The following is a 20,556-nucleotide window of genomic DNA, read 5'->3' as shown; positions in this document are numbered from 1 at the left end:
TAAGGAGAAGTGATGTAACTTGCACCCAATGACAGTAGATTCTGACAGGAGAGCAGAATAGCTTATTGGAGTTTTTCCTCATCTCTGTTCTCTGTATCAACCTGTGACTCGCGTCTGATACCCTAAAGCCAGTTGATAAAATGGGTGCTCATCCCCTGCCCTCTTTTCTTAGTCGAACATTTGGTGTTGTAGACCTTCACTTGTTTTGTCCCACCTTCTGACAGTAGTGTGTGTGCGTGTGCCATATAGAGTGCTGAAGGATATTTTTGTCTGTATCTTCGCCCCCATCCCTGCGTATTTATTAATATACTGAAGGCCCTGGGGTGGGGGAAATCTTTCAGTGGCACAGTGTTAGTTGATAATTGTCCATGAGTCTCACATGCACATCTTGCAATGGACATACTGACTGTTCTTTCTTCTTGGCTGTTTTTCTGAAGATGTGTACCAGTAGACAGCTTTTGGAAACAGAGCATCTCCCTGCTCCCTGCCCATCATAAAAGATTCAGGTGCCCTAAGCTTGGGGTTCCCCTCCTGGGGTGCAGCTATTTCCTGTATAGGTTTAGTATGGTTTTCGTCCCAGTGCCCTGGGGTTCAGTGACTAGCATAGAAGTGTTACTGCTCTTGTTGTGTATAACAAACTGTTCTGTGTCTCTGATCCAGGGGTCCCGTGTTCTTTGTCAGCCTCTATAAAACTGGGCTTCCCTAGTAGCGCAGATGGTTAAAAATCCACCTGCAATGCAGGAGACCTGGGTTCAATCCCTGGGTTGGGAAGATCCCCTGGAGGAGGGCATGGCAACCCACTCCAGTATTCTTGCCTGGAGAACCCCCATGGACAGAGGAGCCTGGTGGGCTGCAGTCCATGGGGTTGCAAAGGGTCGGACACAACTGAGCGCCAACATGAAACTAAGCAAATTGATTCATCTGTACGTAAGTTAAAATCTCAGTCCTTGTCTCAGTTCTTGATACATAGTTCCAAATTTATTTTTTTTAATGGTTCCAAATTTAAAATGGTTCTGAGAAATGTACTGATGTACAAAACTTCTGACAAGGATTCTTTAAAAAAAAATTTAATTATTTATTTTTGTACAACTTTAAAGTTTAGTTCCCATTTACAGTTATTGCACAATGTTGGCTATATTCCCTGTGTGGTATAACACATCCTTGAGCTTCTCTTACACCCAATAGTTTATGCTTCCCTCTAGCCATATGTTGCCCTTCTCCCACCACTAGTAACCACCGGTTTGTTCTCTGTATCTGTGAGTCCGCTTCTGTTTGTTATACTTGCTAGTTTGTTTTGCATTTTAGATTCCACATGTACGTCATGTCATACAGTATTCTGACAAGGATTCCTGGTGTGTTAGCCACTGTGACACTGCACCAAGCTGCCCCGTGTCTCACTGCGTCCTCAAATTCTCAGAGTCTTATGCTTTGTGTGTGTGACATAGCTCCACTCAATCACTGTTCTCCTTCCTTATTTTGGCAGCATTTTACAAAGTGAAAAAAGAGCATTTAACTCTCAGACCATTTTCTAAATATTATCAGGTCTTTGATCTGTGCACTAAGGATTGAGTTCCTATAAATGGCCTGGACAGTTTGTGATTAGCTAAGATGTGAACACTGCCTCTGTCCCTATCGTGGGGATGGCTCAGTCATTCAGACACAGTAATTTATTCAAATAAATGTATGCATTAACTTACATTTCACAGAGGCAAGTAAGACAGGCAAACTCTCCTGCCTTCTTGGAACTTGTAGGTTAATGAGAAGTAAAGTATTAAAAATATTTCCATAAAATTATTTAATAAATCATAAGTATCATAAACACTGAAGTACTATAAAGTACAATAAAGGATTTAATAAAGATCTTTTATGTTCTCTCAAATTTCAAATGTAGCATAGATTAGCAAATAACTGCTACAAAAGTACAAACTTTTTAAACAATTGAGATCTCTTTTCCTATTTTTTTGTACTGAAACTTACAGATAAATAAGAAATAAGAACTAAAATGTATATATTCTTTAAAATTTTACGCAAATAAAGTAACATTTCTCCCTGGATAAAGTGAATTTGGGATAGGTTCCATGATTTATTTTAAGAAAGATGTTGCTCTATTGACAGTCTTGGAAGATAACTCAAAATTTGCTGACTATTATGTGGAAATTAGAAGCTGAAGGGAGCCTGAGACTGAAGAGGCACATTTCGCTTCTCAAACCAATAGGCAGACCTGAGACCTGGAGGAACCTTTTCACTTTACCCATCTATGTGTGCTTCCCAAGTGGTCAGTGGTGGAGAATCACCTACCAATGCAGGAGATGCGAGTTTGGTCCCTGGGTTGGGAAGTTGCCCTGGAGTAGGAAATGGTAACCCTCTCCAGTATTCTTGCCTGGAAAATCCCAAGGACAGAGGAGCCTGGTTGGCTCTAGTCCATAGGGTCACAAAAAGACATGACTAAGCGACTGAGCATACATACATGCATGGGTGGCTACAGCCTGTGATGATAAGCACCTAATCTGTTAAATTTTAAAATAAGTTTTTTGAAATTATGAGGAGATAGGAGACACATACAAAAGAATTCTTAGTTAAAAACATTTTCAAATAAAATTTTAGAAAAGCACAAACTTGCACAGTGTCCTAGGTAACGCTCACCTTCATTCAATTCACAGGTTGATTTGAACAGAAAAATTGATCAATGGAGGGATCACCCAGTACTCTGGAGTTATATGGAATAGTGTGTGTTTCATATCTGTCTGTCTCTGTCTCTTTCTCTTTGCGTGCATGTGATTTACATTTATCTCCCCAGTTTTCAGAATAATTCAAACATTGTGTTTTAATTTGTAACTTATGCCAAATAATGCAGATAATTGACCAAAGACTGTACTTTTGCCTAGTCTTGGCAAGGTTAAATCATAAAATCCAAGATATAAAAGCTGTTTTTAAGTGGGAATGAAGAAAGCATGTGATAGGGATTTGACTGAGGAATGGTTAAAAAAGAAGGTATTATTATGTTCATATAGATTAAAGGAATGTAATCCCATTGAAATTTTTCTTTTAAGGTGGTGCCAGAAAGGAATTTATTTTTCTTTATAGTAATACTAGGACTTGAAATAACTTACCTACTAATTAGTTACTTCGTGGGAAAGAAAAAGCTCATTTGTGTTTGCATTGCTAAACATGAAGGCAAAGAAGCCACATGTGGTAGACCAGTTCTCTTTGTCTGTCAGCAATGGCAGTCCTTTATTTCTGTTTCTCCCTGAATGATGCATGGATATCTGGATGAGACTGAGTTTCTGCCATAGCAGGCAGAGATGATCCTTAAACCCAGCAAACCACATGGCTCCCAGATATTGCTTCTGGTTTAGTGACCTTCACTACACTACCCAGCTCATTTTGGACAGGGATTGTTCAGTGTGATTGCCCCTTGCCCCTTAAAGCAAATACATTACAAACTGGTGTCAGACTCCTGGTTTCATTTCAGGGCATTGTAGAGTGAGTGTGCTTTCTCCAACTCTATTGGTATCACAAATGCCCTTTCCTTCAATGTTTTAATTTTATGAGAACTTCAACCCTGTGGCGCTAGGGGTAAAGAACCTGCCTGCCAATGCAGTGAGACATAAGAAACGTGGGTTTCATCCCTGAGTTGGGAAGATCCCCTGGAGGAGGGAATGGCAACCCACTCCAGCATTCTTGCCTGGAGAACCCCCATGGACAGAGGAGCCTGGTGGGCTACCGTCCAGGGGATCACAGAGTCAGACACGACTAAATTGACTTAGCACAATCCTGCCATCAAACAGTTCAAAAGCTGCAATCCTTTCTTTCATTTCTTCATCCCTGTGAGGGAGAGGGACTCCTGGGATGAGGTATGGATGGGGGTAAAAAGCCTTTTTGTGTAAGATTCAAGATCTTATTATATTGCCTGTGTTTGGAAATGCCCACATGGAAATATCCACATGGAGTTCAATTTATTTCTTCACGTCTGACTCTGGCAGTTTCTGGCATCTAACAGTAACATTTTGGTGTTTCCTGAAAAACTCTTGGTAACTGGTTCTATTTTATCTGAATTATAGCTTATAAAATAATGGAAGAAACAAACTCATATTGTATTCATAAAGGAAATTCTCCTGCTAGATCCAAGTCAATCTTACAATATCTAAATAGAAAACAATTGTAGTGAGTTTATAAATGGAATTCTTAGTTCTGTCTACTTCTTTGAGACAATCTAAGTGATGCTGTCTTGAGAATTTTGTTCAGTGTAAGCCACTTCCATTTAATGACCATTGAAGCTAAAATAAAATATTTTCCTCTTTAGAAAGTTATCTTCCAAAAATTCCCATTGACAACTTGAAGCATAACAATTCAATGAGGGATTATAGAAGCCATACCTTGGGATGTGTGTGTGTGTGTGTGTGTGTTTAAGCTTTTAATTTTATATTGGCATATAGCCAATTAACAAACAATATTGTGACAGTCTCAGGTGGACAGGGAAGGGACTCAGCAATACATATACATGTATCCATTCTCCCCCAAACTCCCCCTCATCCAGACTGCCACATAACATTGAGCAGAGTTCCCTGTGATATATAGTAGTATCTTGTTGGTTATCCATTTTAAATATAGCAGAGTGTACATGTCCATCCCAAACTCCCTATCTCTTTCCCTCATCCTTCTCCCACTGTAACCATAAGTTCATTCTCTAAGTCTTTTCTGTTTTGTAAATACATTCATTTGTATCATTTCTTTTTAGATTCTGCATATAAGGGATGTCATATGATATTTCTCCTTCTTGTTTGGCTTATTTCACTCAGCATAACAATTTCTAAGTCCATTCATATTGCTACAAATGGCATTATTTTATTCTTTTTAATGGCTTAGGAATATTCCGTTGTATATATGTACCACATCTTCTTTATCCATTCATCTGCAAGATGCTGGATTTTTTTTCTTTTTCTAAACATTAAAAATTTATTATAGAAATTTCAGACATGAGAAAGTTGAGAGAATAGTATAATGAATTCCTATGAACCGCCATTCAGATCCAACAGTTATCAATTTATGGTCAGTCTTTTTTTCATCTCCTCTTGTTCTGTTCCCTTGCTTGGTTCTTTTAAAACAAATTCAGATGTCATATAGTTTCAAGCATGTGTTAGTTGCTCAGTCATGTCCGATTCTTTGTGACCCCATAGACTGTATGGACTGTAGCCCACCAGGCTCCTCTGTCCATGAAATTCTCCAGGCAAGAATACTGGAGTGGATTGTCATTTCTTTCTCCAGGGTTGTGTTTTTAAGTTGGGTAGACTAGGGACTCTTGCTAATCAGTACATTTCCCTGTATGTCCTAGGGTTGTAAGTATAGAGGCATTTACCTTGAGAACTGGTTTTTGGACTAGCTACATCATCATCAGTTAGATAACTTTAAAAATAATACAGATTTGAAGACACCAGTCCCAGGGATTCTTATTCAATTGGCCCGAGGCAAAGCTTTAGAATCAGTTTTATTTATAAGTTTCTTATTCAATTTTAAGTTATGCCATGTGTGGGAAACAGTTTTTAAATCCATAAGCTACTTCGCTTTTTCCTGTGATGCTTTTTCATGAAAGCATGAAGAAAGAAAATAACTTCTGATGATGCCAAACTAAATGTCCCAGTGCTTTTCTTTGTTTGACTCTCTTTTCAAAGAAAATGTTGTGATGGCAAAACACTAGATTGTTCAGGAAGAGCCAACTCGGGCAAGCTTACACAATTTGTCAAATATGTTTTAGATCCTCTTGGGCCCTATGGTTGCATAGGTGTCTGTACCAGTCAGGATAAATTAGGTTATACCATAGAAACGAACAGCCCCCAAATCTCAATGGCTTAATATAGCAAAGTTTATTTACTATACATGCCACAGATCCACATGATCGATGGTGGCTCTGCTCCACAGCATTTTCTCTGGGGCTCAGGCTGACAGAGCAGCCTCTGTCTAGAACACCACTGGTGGTTGTGGTGGAGCAGCAAAGAAGGCATGGTGAGCTGTGTGCAGGCTCTTAAAGCTTCTGTCCAGGGAGGGTGCCGCAGCCATGCCTGAATTCCACGGGTAAAATGGAGAAGTAGGAAGGGATAGAAAACATTTGAAAATTAGAGTGAACCACACAATTCTCTTTAGAAAACAGCTAGTGCTGAAATAAATAATCCAGCAGAGAGCAAGTATTTATTGAGTACCTACCATGTTTCAGGCAGTGAGACCATAGCAGTAAATGGGAAACATAAAATCCTGGAACTCTTGGGTCTTCCATTGACAGAGTGGAAGGGGGAATAAAATAAATATTTTTCTTTGAAGAAGAACAAGACAGAATAGGAGACTAAGAATGATGAGAGTGTTGGGAGTTCTCTTTAGACGAGGTCATCAAGGAAGTGTCTTGTGAGATATTTGAGCATAAAATTGAGAAGTGATTGTGGTCCTTTCCAAGGCCTGGGGATGGAGACTATTGAGACAGTAGGAGCAGGGATTGCAAAGAGCCTATGGTAGGAACACGTGTGGCCTGACAGACACCATAAGAAGGTCAGAGTGAACAGATGCTTCCATCTCAAAGGAGAGAAATAGGAAAGAAAAAAAGAGGTAAAAGGCCCCAAATAAGTCCAAACTCTAAGACATGTTCCATGAGATCTAAGGCTTGAGTATAATCCTCTTTGGCTTGATGCCCTGCCCTCCAGGTCTAGGTGGAACAAAGGTCTCACCTTCCAGACACTAGGGCAGAAGTTCCATCTCGTAGACCCACTGTGGGGGTTGCGGGGGGATGGTCTTGCCCCTGAAGCTTTGCCAGGGCTGGGTGGGACCCCCAGGTTACTCTGGGCAACCCCACCCTCAGGGCTTTGAGCAGAGGCTATCTGTCCTTTCAAAAGTGAGGTGATAGTCTCCTTTTGAAACCAAGAGGGTGGCCCTTTTGATCTCTGAATTGTCTTCAGGGTTATTCTTCCCTTGTCTCGAAGAACAATGCATGTTCATGATCAAATATTTCTAGGGTTTCATCCTGTAAAATTCCAGAAGTCCAGTCATCTGATCTTCCTTCATCCTTCCTAACTCCTTCCTCCTTAGCTCAAACTGGTAACTTTCCTGCCAGGGTTGCTGATGAAATCCATGGTGCACACACACACCAATCTCCTTATCAAAGAGATGTTTGACCACACCCTTAATGCTCCCTCCCGAACACACTTTTTCAATTTTTGCAATATGGGTAGGCTGAGAATGTATCCATTCTCTAAGTTCTGCTTCTGTTTTGCAGGACAATTCCATCTTCACGTCATTTCTCTCTTCTCACATTGTCCTATGGGCATTCAGAAGGATCCAAGCCTCATCTTCAGTGCTCTGCTTAGAAATTGCTTCAGCTAAATATTCCATTTCATAGTTTGCAAGTTCTACCTTCCACGAAACACCAGAACAGGAGCACAGTTCAGCCAAGTTATTGGACACTTGATTACAAGGATTGCCTTTCTCCAGTTTTTAGTAACAAGCTCTTCATTTCTGTCTGAGACCTCATCAGAATGACCTTTATGGTCCACATTTCTACCGGTAATCCTGGTCAGGATTACTCAGGTGTTCTCTAAGAAAAATGAGGCTTTCTCTTGAGAGCTCTCCTCTCCTGAATCACCCTTCCCAGAACAACTCTTACCAGAATCACCCTTAATGGTCTGTTTATAGCAATGTAAGACTTTTCTAGCATGCACCTTAAAACTCTTCCAGCCTTCACTCATTACCAAGTTCTAAAGCTACTTCTGTACTTTTAAGTTTAGTCACTCAGTTGTGTCTGACTCTTTGCAACCCCGTGGACTTTAGCACGCCAGGCTTCCCTGTCCATCACCAACTCTCAGAGCTTGCTCAAACTCGTGTATATCAAGTTGGTGATGCCATCCAACCATCGCATGCTCTGTTGCCCACTTCTCCTCCTGCCTTCAATCTTTCTCAGCATCAGGGTCTTTTCCAATAAGTTTTGGGCCTTTGTTATAGCAGCACCTCATTCTTGGTACCAATTTCTCTGTTAGTCCATTCAAGCTAAGACAAAATACCATATAATGAGTGCCTTATAAGCAACATGAATAAGATGTTTATACTTCACCAGAGAATTTGGAAAGCAAATATAGGCTATTTTAAGTGGTTTCACTGTGAATGGGAACAGGTGGCTAGGGCTCACTGCTTTCTGGTTACTTTTTTCCCACTGTAATTGTACCATTTATGTGCTTGGCAGCAGTACTATAAGAGTTCTAGTTTTCCCACATTTTTACCAACACTTGGTATGGCCAGTTTTTAAAAAAAATTTTAGTCATTCTAACGAATATGTAGTTATAGCTCATTGTAATAGTTGCCTGATGACTAATCATATTATCGATCATTTCTTATCCTTATTAGGTATTTGTATAGCATCTTTTGTAAAGTAGCTCTTCAAATTTTCCATTTTCTTTTTAGGCTTTAGTCTTTATAGTTGAGTTACAGGTGATTTATGTCTTCTGGATGCATGTCCTTTGTCTGATGTCTGGTTTGCCAACAGTTTCTTTCATCATCCATGACTTGCCTTTTTATTGTCTCATTGGCATCTGTCAATAAGAAAAGGTTTTCAATTTTCAAAGACTTTTGAGTTACCAATTTTTCCTTCATGTGTTGTGCTTTCAATACAATACTCTATCTAGGATAGAAAACTACCCTAATATTGCAAAGATATTTTCTTCTAGTTTGTCCTTTTGTATATTGTATTTGTATCTGTGGCCCTTTTGGAGTTACATGTTGGGTATCATATGATGTGAGGACTGATGCTTGTTTTTTCCCTGTGGATATCCATTTGATTCAGCACTGTTAGTTTAAAAAGAATTCTTTTCCCCATTGAATTGCATTGGCGGTGTTGCCAAAGACCAATTGAGCATACAAACTTTCTTTACTAAACTGTCGGGCAGTGATTCCTCCTCCCCTATTTTTTACTATATTTGTATAAGATTGGCATGTTGTTTCTTTCTTCAGTGTTTTATAGAACTCACCAGTAAATTTATCTAGGCCTGAACTTGTTCTTCTTAAGAAGGTTTTGATAACAAAGTAAATTGCTTTAATAAATATAGAGCTATTTATATCATTTTTTTGTTAAGTCAATTTTTATATGTTGTACTTTTTGGAAATGTATCATTTCAATATTCATATTTTAGCATAAAGTTATTCATAGCATTATTATTGTTCTTTAATATCTTCAGTGTTGATAACACCTTTTTCATCGCTCATATGGATGACATTATTTCTCTCTCTCTTTTTTTCTTTATGATCAGTCTAGCTAGAGCTTTGCCAATTTTGTTGATCTTTTCAAAGAGCCAGTTTTTGGTTTGCTAAGCAGTTTCTCTATTGTTCATTTTTCTTTCATTGATTTCTGCTCATTATCATTTCTTTACTTCTCCCTACTTTGGGTTTATTTTGCTCTTCATTTTCTTGAAGTGAAACTCTGGCCTTTGCTTTTAGATCTTTCTTCTTTCTCATATAACTGTTTAAAGTAATGCTTTCCTCTCACCACTGCTTTATTAGCATCCCACAGATTTTGATATGTTATATTTTCATTGTCATTTGATTCAAAGTATTTTGTAACTATCCTTCTGATTTCATCTTTAACCCGTGACTATTATTTAATTTCCAAATATTTGGGATTTTCCTAAGATACATTATTAATCTTGATATCTAATTTCCATGTGGTCAGAAAATTCACTTTGCATAATGTTGATCCTTTAAATTTTATAAAAGCATGTTATATATGGCCCTGCATACAGTCTATTGTTGACAGTGTTCTATGAACACTTGGGGGGAAAATGTGTAGACTTCTCTAGTTTTTGAATGTAGTGTTCTATAAATTAGATCAAGATGGCTGGGAGTGTTGTTCAGATTGTCTGTATCTGCACAGGGGTTTTCTCTCATTGTTCTATCATGTGGTGAGAGACGGGTATTAAAATCTTCCATACGTCAGGGCTGAACCTGACATTGTGCAGTGCAGGTTCACACCGAGAATCCGGGCATGTTCCTCTCCAGGTCTCCCCTCTGGGATTCTCCTCTCACTCTCCAGTCCCTGGATACTCATTTTCCTCATTCCTCTGGCCAAAAATACAGGATGTTTCTTGGAGTTTTAGCCACTTACAGTATTGCTGCTCCTGCAGCACTCTTAAGACTTTGCGGTGGCGGCAAAACCACAAGAGAAAATAGGAAAAAAACAAGACAATGAGAATCTTATCCCTGTGCAGTCACTTCTGCAAGTTTTGGCTCCTTTCTATAATCCACCTATTTTTGTCTACTTTTCAGTCTTCAAGTTATTTTGTATTTTGCCCAGAATTTTCCGTCAGTGAGAGAAGTGGGGTATATGTGGATGGAGCTTTTGTGTCATGCCAATAACAAAACATCCAAAAAGGTTCATAAGTTTTATATAGAAAAACTTTTGTCTTTTCACCAGGAATTCTGAATTTTTGTGTTTTTTTTAAAAGAAGTGTTCTTTATCCAAAGATTTTATATATATATATAATGGCTCAGATGGTAAAGAATCTGCCTATAATGCAGGAGACTTGGGCTTGATCCCTGGGTCAGGAAGATCCCCTGGAGAAGGAAATGGTAACCTGCTCCAGTATTCTTGGCTGGAGAATCCCATGAACAGAGGAGCCTGGGGAGCTACAGTCCATGGGGTTGAAAAGAGTTGGACTTTCAAAGTTCTTTTGTTTGCTTTTTTGTTTTGTTTTAACCTTACTTATTAAGCAAACAAAATTCATTTTTAATTTTTTTTAGCATTGGATAAAATAGAGATCTAACTTTAATTTTTTTTTCTACTTTAAATGTTGCTGTTGTCCAGTCACCCAGTCATGTCTCTTTACGACCCCATGGACTGCAGCATGCCAGGTTTCCCTGTCCTTCACTATCTTCTGGAGTTTGCTCAAACTCATCTCCATTGAGTTGGTGATGCCATCCAACCATCTCAACCTCTGTTGTCCCCTTCGCCTCCTGCCTTCAGTCTTTCCCAACATCGGGGTCTTTTCCAATGAGTCAGTTCTTCACATTGGGTGGCCAAAGTATTGGAGCTTCAATTTCAGCATCAGTCCTTCCAATAAATATTTAAGGTTGATTTCCTTTAGGATTGACTGGTTTGATCTACTTGCTGTCCAAAGGAACTCTTAAGAGTTACCTCCAGCACCAGAATTTTAAAGCATCAGTTATTCAGTGCTCAGTCTTCTTATGGTCCAGCTCTCACATCCTGACATGACTACTGGAAAAATCATAGCTTTGACTATATGGACCTTTGTCAGCAGGTCTTCCCCGGTGGCTCAGTGTTAAAGAATGTGCCAGCAATGTGGGAGACCTGGGTTCAATCTCTTTGCTGGGAAGATCCTCAGGAGGAGGGCATGGCAACCCACTTCAGTATTCTTGCCTGGAGAATCCCCATGGACAGAGGAGCCTGATGGGCTGCAGTCCACAGGGTTGCAAAGAGTCGGATACAACTGAGCGACCAAGCACAGCATAACACCATTGTCGACAAAGTAATGTCTTTGCTTTTTAATATGCTGTCTAGGTTTGTCATAGCTTTTTTCCCAAAGAGCAAGCATCTTTTAATTTCATGGCTGTAACCACCTTCCATAGTGATTTTGGAGCCCAAGAAAATGAGGTTGTGTCACTGTTTCCATTTTTTCCCTGTATATTTGCATGAAGTGATGGGACCAGATGCCATGATCTTACTTTTTTGAGTTGAGTTTTAAGCCAGCTTTTTCACTCTCTTCTTTCACCTTAATCAAGAGGATCTAGTTCCTCTTCCCTTTCTGCCATAATGGTGGCGTCATCTGCATATCTGAGGTTGTTGATATTTCTCCCGACACTCTTGATGCCAGCTTGTGCTTCATCCAGCCTGGTATTTCACATGATGTGCTCTGCATATAAGTTAAGTAAGCAGGTGACAATATACAGCCTTGACACACTCCTTTCCCAATTTGGAACCAGTCCGTTGTTCCATGTCCAGTTCTAACTGTTGCTTCCTGCCCTGCATACTGTTTCCTCAGGAGGTAGGCAAGGTGGTCTGGCATTCCCATCTCTTGAAGAATTTTCCAGTTTGTTGAAATCCACAGTCAAATGCTTTAGTGTAGTCAAAGAAGCAGAAGTAGATGTTTTACTGGAATTCTCTTGCTTTGTCTATAATCCAACGGATGTTGGCAATTTGATCCCTGGTTCCTCTGCCTTTTTTTAATCCAATTTGTACATCTGGAAGTTCTCAGGTCAGGTACTGTTAAAGCCGAGCTTGGAAGATTTTGAGCATGACCTTGCTAGCATGTGAAATGAGAACAGTTGTGTCATAGTTTGCACATTCTTTGCCATTGCCCCATCTTTGAGACTGGAACGAAAATAGACCTTTTCCAGTCCTGTGGCCACTGGTGAGTTTTCCAAATTTGCTGGCATATTGAATGCAGCACTTTCACAGCATCATCTTTTAGGATTTGAAATAGGTCAGTGGAAATTTCATCACCTCCACTTGTTTTGTTCATAGTAATGCTTCCTAAGGTCCACTTGACTTCACACTCCAGGATGTTTAATTATTTAAGCACCATTTATTATATAGTACATATTTGATATATATATACATATTTGATGTATAGTACATAATGATGTATATAGTACATCATTTTTCATAAGAATTTTTTTCTGAGTTGCCCATTCTGTTCTGTCAATCAATTTGATTATTGATTTTCCAATATCTGGCATTATTACTTTAATATTTTTTGGTCATAATATATATTATTCTTGTTTTATACTTGTTATTCAAATTGAATTTTCAAAAATTGTCTGAAGTATGAATCTAAACTTTAAGGACAGTAAGTTGTCCTAACACCATTTTTTGCCTACTCCATTGTAGGCACACACAAATAAATGCATGTCTGGATTCTGGATTCCTTATCCTGTTCCACTGACCCATTTGTCTATCACTTTTCCAATATTTAGCAATACTGTATTAAACCCTTTTTGATCATGATATATATTATTATTTTAATGAAATTCTTTACCAAGAGTGCTAATACCTTTTACAATTGTATGTGGTGACAGATGGACTTCCCAGGTGGTGCTGGTCGTAAAGAATCCACCTGCCAATGCAAGAGACATAAAAGACGTGGTTTTGATCCCTGGGTCGGGAAGATTCGCTGGAGGAGGGCATGGCAACCCACTCCAGTATTCTTGCCTGGAGAATCCCCATGGACAGAGGAGCCTGGCGGGCTACAGTCCATAGGATTGCAAAGAGTCAGACACGACTGAAGCAACTAAGCATGCATGCATGTATGGTGACAAATGTCACTTACTATGGTGATCATTTTGCAATATATACAAATATTAAATCATTATGTTATACATCTGAAACTAAATAATATTCTATGTGAATTATACCTCAACAAAAATGCTAATTTATATTGAAGGATTTTTCATCTAGCTTTATAAGAGTTCCACTTTTGCATTCTCTCAATATTCTGGTCTGATTTTGTAGAATCTATCTATGAAATGTTTTGGTCCTGGCTTTTGTCTATATTTTACATTTTGTCTATTGCTGCTGGCCTATTCTGTTTTTAACTTCACTGTGAAATTTTATTTATTTTTTAATGGAAAAGCCATTCATTCCAATTTTATTTTATTTATTTTTTTTATTCCAATTTTAAAAGCTATTTTGTAAAAATGTTCTCTTATTCAAAAAAAATCTGTAATTACAGTTACCTATTTTTTTAAATTCTTGATCTGGTTACAAAAGCGTTGTTTATTGGTATTTTCAGAGAGTCAACATTTGACATTAAATATATATTCTACAGTGCTTTTGATTAATTTGTTTCTTTCAACTCCTCTTATACTTTCTTTGCATGTGTTTTTTGTTCTTTTTCTAGTTTGTACTGACTAGTTCATTTATATTTAATTTTTACTTAGTAAATACTTTTTAGCCTATATTTATTATTACTATCGCTTTTATATGTGTTTTTAAATTTCAAAGTAGTAAGGTGTTTTTTTTTTTGTCTTGGTTTCTTTCCTTTTTCTATCCCATAGAAGTTTTTTTTTGTTTGTTTGCCTTGCTTTATTTTATCTACTTATATTAGGTTTGTTAAAGTCTTCCAAAATTAAGACATGCTTCTGTCACTAAACTAGTCACAGAATATACATCCCCAAATACCTGTGGATTGTACTTTCCATAACATCTGGAACCAGTTCAGCATTTCAGAGGAAGAGAACTAGGAAGACAATACCTGAAGGTCTTTAATGCAATGTCTGTTGCATCATCTCTTCACTTCCCTAGTGAGAGGCAAATCAGCAGTACTCTTGGCAAGCCAAATCTTCTTTCTGGAGGTAACCGTATGTAATTAATGAGCAAAGCACTCTCTCTGTATATGACATTATTTATAAGATTTCCTCAGTGTGATGAAGGAAATTGGGAATTCTCTGGAGAAAGTCTGTGTATACACTCTGAGTTCTCATTCAGCTCCATGAGATATAAATGTCTAAACTGTTAAACAACCAACCAATTTGGACAAGGATACCTCCTTTAGAAAGGAGGGAAGTTTGATTTGTAAAGAGACTGGAAATGTCATGGCTTCAGAGAAAGGTTCCTGAAGTAAATTAAAATTAAAGTTAATTATAGTTTATAGAGTGTTTTCTTATCTACTGGATCACTTTATACTAGCAGTGATCCTGTGACACAAGTAAAAAAGATGTGACTATCATCACCATCCTGATAGATACCACTGAATACAAGGGATGGGAAGTGACTCATCCAAAGTTATATAACTAGCACATGATGATGTCAGTATTGGAATACACATCTTAGGACAACACACATCTATTTACTTTCACTTTACTGTAATAATCTCCTACAATCTAAAGATTCAATTTTCATGGAAAATTCTTGGATTCCGATTCATGTAAATGATGAAATCTGGGAAATGAGGAACTCCTTATGTGTAGTCTTTGAATAGATATTGGTTGATTTTAATAGAATTATGCTAAATGTCTTGCCTTGCCCTTTACCCTTTCTGTCATGCTCTGCACACCAGGGGCTGACTTTAACCTCAGCATCACAGGCTCTCTTGCCCTCTGAGATCTGATAGGGTTGACCAGTGGGAGCACCATCATGAGACCGGAGGGAAAGAAGAGAAAGGTTCAGGCATTTACTTCCATTTCCTCCCTGCAGGCTGATTAGGGCTGGCCATGTTACTTAGCTGAAAATCGCAGCGCTTGTGAGAGGCCTTCTTTACCCCTTCATTTTCCCCCATTCTAGTAGCAATGTTCCCCTTGCCTTCTCAGGCCTGGGGTACCACACCATTCCTTCTGGTTTCTCTATATCTCTGCTTATACCTTTGTAAAGGTCTCTTTTTAAGTGATCCTCAAATTATCTGACTTGAATGTGCCAGCTATTTCTTGCAAGGACCCTGATAAAGGAGACAAATTACTCTCAAAGTTTATAGCTTAAGTAAAAAAAGATGGGGTAAAGAGACATGTTTTCTAGCCAAGCCAAAAGCTATTCATATACTAACATCTGATTATACAGTTTTGGAAAAGAGTCGACTCTTTTAATATATTCTTCATTGGGGATTACACATTTTCTGGACCAAAATCATCATCAGATCCAAAAGGTTTCTAATACTTTATATATAGTTAATAAAATTTAACGGTAACAGGAAAAAGGATAAAAGGGAACAACCCTTTCAGTTTCCAAAGCAGAGAGAGAAAATGGGGTTTGCTCCTAAATGGCTGTGTTGCCAGGCAAACTTCTTAGCCACGCCACGCTGAAACATCCTTTAGAAGAGTCGGAGTCTCCCAACTCTGATTCTTTGGCTGATTAAAGCAGACGTGGGGCACTGCAATAGCCCACTTTCCGAAATTTGGGGCGAGAAGAGTGGGAATTTTGATTACATGTGAACAGAGAGATTGAAACAATACATTTCCTGCAGGCATCTATGTACACATGAGGAGAGTGAGAGAGAGAGAGAGAATCTCTCTCTCTCTCTCTCTCTCTCTCTCTCTCTCTCTCACACACACACCCACACACCCAGCCAGAAAGGCAAAGCCACAGAGAAAACGGTATGATTGTCAGAATTCATTCTGGTGCTTGGGGACTAGACAGGAACAAAGGCTATTACTTTCCTTCTGAGTCAAAGCAGAGTGACATGCTGACGTGTTCAGTATTTTCTGCCAGTTGGTCAGAATTTGGGTGGGTGGGGAAATGTACTTCATTCCTATTCTCTCCCTTATCCCCTGACATGAGTTAATTTCTAATATAATGCCATAAGAAATATTATAATTCAAAAAATAAGAAAGGAACCAAGCTACATCACTGCTTAATCAACATAGGATAGGTTTCCACTGTCAAAGTCGAATGGAGCACTATCCTCCAGTGGTTTTGTTTGTTGTTTGTACAAGAATAAGGCTGATTACATTTTCCTCTTTTGAATTTTAATGAGAAGGGGGACTGTGAACTAAAATATATTGGCTACAGCCACTGAAAGCTAGGAGGTGGCACAAAATAAGAGTGGGTCATTGATACTAACAATTTTCAGTTTTGAAACAGTCCCTTTTATCAGGCAAGGTAATGAGCTAAAGTGACCAATCAGAAATATGTTATAAAATTTGTGTCCTTGAACAATGATTGCAGTTGCTAGTCCCTTGTCTCTGTTTTTAGCAGTGTAATAGGTATTTCTTCAGACCACCAACTTGGAGGTAAAATTATTGCATGAATTAATAATAAAATAATTTGTGCATCGGCCCTTGTAGGTTTAGAGCTCCCTTGCTCTAAATGAGAGTAAGGACTTAGAAACGAAAATGTTGATTGTCAAAATTAATTTATTTCCTAATTGCTCAAGGTGAGGATAAATAATTGTATTTTAAATGTAAGTTGATGTATTGAGAACCATAGGTTTAAGCAAATTATTTAAAACTAACTGCAATTGCTTTTTGAATTTAAAATTGTACATATATTTTTTCAAACATCAAAGAAGAAGGTGGCAAATAAAAGAGATGCAAGACATTAAAAGCAGAAAAGACCATTGGTATGAAAAAACTCTAATATGTTAGCTTGATAATAAAAGTAAACAGCATAATGCTCTACTAAATAAACAAAATGGTGACAGGAAATTTTATACTAATATCAAGCAGAAGTGAATGCAAACTAAAAGACTCATGTTACTTGATGTAGGCTAAAATACGAAGAGAAGTTATAGTTATTCCTTGTGAGCAAAAATATGAATAAAATATAAAATTACTGAAGAAAAATGATATATTTCTAAGAACACAACGATAGTGAAAGGCAACACTTCACTCCCTGTACTTTATGGATAATAAAGAAAAAATAAAATATAGCAGATAGAATAGCAATATGTATAATAGTATTTAATGAATATGTATATATCTAATATCAAACCCTAGAAACAAAGAAATGCATCATTTTTTCAAGGACTCATAGATATTCACAAATATTTATCATAGCTTTAAAATGAAAAAAAAAACAAAAACACTAAGATCCCCAAAGTATAAGCAAAATTCTCCAACAAAAAATACACTCAGTGCTAGAAACAAAAAAGAAAATTAGTAGCAAAACAAATTTTTTTATATAAAATTGTCCTCACATAAAGTAAATAATAACATCACAATTACAGGCTGTCTGAAAAATAAGTGAGAAAAAGATTAAACTATATATATTTATATTACTAAATGAAAAGAATGGACATAAGCAAATAATGTGCCACTTATTACGCTAGAAAACTAAATCCAAAATAAACTTTAGAAAAACATAAGGAAAAAAATTGTTTAAATGAGAAGCAAAAAGCTATGAGAAAAATGATAGAAATTATAAATTAATTCAAGATTTGGTTCTAGGGGGATGGGAGGATCAAGTACAATGAAATAAATAATTTACCACTACAAAATATGAGCAAGAACAGGAGAGAGAGAAAAAACATGAATTCATAAAATAAGTAAATGAAAAGGAGAAATGACTATAGATAAAGAGAAAATCATCATAAGAAAATATTATACAAAACTTTATACCAGTAAATTTTAAAACTTCAATTTTAGAGGAAGTAGACTACAAATCATGCAAGAAATTGTGAATGTTGTTAAAGTTCTCCAAAAAGCTTCTGACACAGAAGGTATTTTTGGAAATTATTTTCATTCTTCCAAGAGACAGATTACTCCAACATGATTTGAATTTGTTCCAGAGCAACACAAACTAAGGAATTCTCTTCAAATTCTTTTATGACCCTAGCATATGTGTGATAGTAACATCGAACAGATTCTTTCCTCTCTCTCTCTTCCCCTCTCTCTTTCCTCACAAAAGCTGTGAATGATACATTCAGTTCAATTCAGTTCAGTCGCTCAGTCATGTCCAACTCTTTGCGACCCCATGGACTATAGCACGCCAGGCCTCCCTGTCCATCACCAACTCCTGGAGTTTATCCAAATTCATGTCCATTGAGTTGGTGATGCCATCCAACCATCTCATCCTCTGTCATCCCCTTCTCCTCCTGCCCTCAATCTGTCCCAGCATCAGGGTCTTTGCAAATGAGTCAGCTCTTCACATCAGGTGGCCAGTACTGGAGCTTCAGCTTCAGCATCCTTCCAATGAACACCCAGGAGTGATCTCCTTCAGGATGGACTGGTTTGATCTCCTTGCAGTCCAAGGGACTCTCAAGAGTCTTCTCCAATACCACAGTTCAAAACCATCAATTCTTTGGCACTCAACTTTCTTCACAGTCCAACTCTCACATCCATACATGACTACTGGAAAAACCATAGCCTTGACTAGATGGACCTTTGTTGGCAAAGTAATGTCTCTGCTTTTTAATATGCTATCTAGGTTGGTCATAACTTTCCTTCCAAGGAGTAAACGTCTTTTAATTTCATGGCTATAGTCACCATCTGCAGTGATTTTAGAGCCCCCAAAAATAAAGTCTGACACTGTTTCTGCTGTTTTCCCATCTATTTGCCATGAAGTGATAGGACCGGATACCGTGATCTTAGTTTTCTGAATGTTGAACTTTAAGCCAATTTTTTCACTCTCCTCTTTCACTTTCATCAAGAGACTTTTTAGTTCCTCTTCACTTTCTGCCATAAGGGTGGTGTCATCTGCATATCTGAGGCTATTGATATTTCTCCAGGCAATCTTGATTCCAGCTTGTGCTTCCTCCAGCCCAGCCTTTCTCATGATGTACTCTGCATATAAGTTAAATGAGCAGGGTGACAACATACAGCCTTGACATACTCCTTTCCCAATTTGCAACCAGTCTGTTATTCCATGTCCAGTTCTAGCTGTTGTTTCCTGACCTGCATACAGATTTCTCAAGAGGTAGGTCAGGTGGTCTGGTATTCCCATCTCTTTCAGAATTTTCCACAGTTTATTGTGATCCACACAGTCAAAGGCTTTGGCATGATATATATATATATATTGTCATGGCATTATATATATATATATATATATATATATATATGCATGATAATGATGTATTAGAAGAGAGAATTTAGCAGTACATCAAAAGAGTAATACAATATAACCAAGTGAGATGAACTCCAAGAACATGTTCAATTCAGTATTGGCAAATATATTGATCTCTTTCAATGAGTCAAGTCCCAATAGATGTTAAAATATATTTGATTAAATTTAAGACCTATACCTGACTTTAAAATATTGTTTTAGATGTCCCAAAAACTATAAGTAAGAAGACATTCTTCATATAATAATTATCCAAATTTGGCAAAAAAGCTAAGTATTGAAAATAGTAGTAAAAACATAAAAATAAAATATGTAGGAATAAACTGGTTAAGAAATATTCTTAATCAGGTATATAAAAGAAAACTAAAATATTCTAAAGAACATTAAATATAGTTTAAATAAATGCAAATGCATACCATTATGCCATGCATGCCATAATAAGTATTGGTTACCAATACTTAATATTTTACTATTATTCAGTTTCCTCAAAATAATCTATAATATCCATGTATTTTTATTCAATATTGAAGTTCTGTTTCTTTAGAAACTTTTTAGCTATTCTAAAGTTAATTTTAAAAAGAGATAAATGAAAATGCTAAGAAAATTTGGAAGGATTTAAAAATATAAGAATACTTATCCTACTAGCTTTTAAATTTATAAATTATAATGTCTGACACAAAACTACTACAGGAGGCAGAAACAGTCTGAACTGAAACATAATAAAGCAGCCAGAAATAGACCCAAGGATATATGGTAGTCAATTATATGAGAAAGATGGCAGGCATTTCAATTAGCGAGATGATGAATAGAATTTCTGGTAACTAACATTGGGATTACAAGCTAGACATTTGGGGAAAAGAAAGCTGAATTCCTATGGTAAAATAACCTCTAGATGGATGAAAAAGTTAAATGTACATAAAAAGAAAAGAAAAGAGAGAAACCAAAAACTACTAGAATAAAATATGGGACAACCTTTCTAAGACATATAAGTAATACAAGTTCCATAATTAAATTTTGATAAATTTGGTTACACATTAATGTAAAATTTCTCTGCCATGAAGTAAGCTTTTCAGTTAAATCAAAATACAAGC

The sequence above is a fragment of the Odocoileus virginianus genome, chromosome 3 (assembly GCF_023699985.2).
Source record: "Odocoileus virginianus isolate 20LAN1187 ecotype Illinois chromosome 3, Ovbor_1.2, whole genome shotgun sequence".
Lineage (NCBI taxonomy): Eukaryota > Metazoa > Chordata > Mammalia > Artiodactyla > Cervidae > Odocoileus > Odocoileus virginianus.
This window is presented reverse-complemented; position numbering follows the sequence as displayed.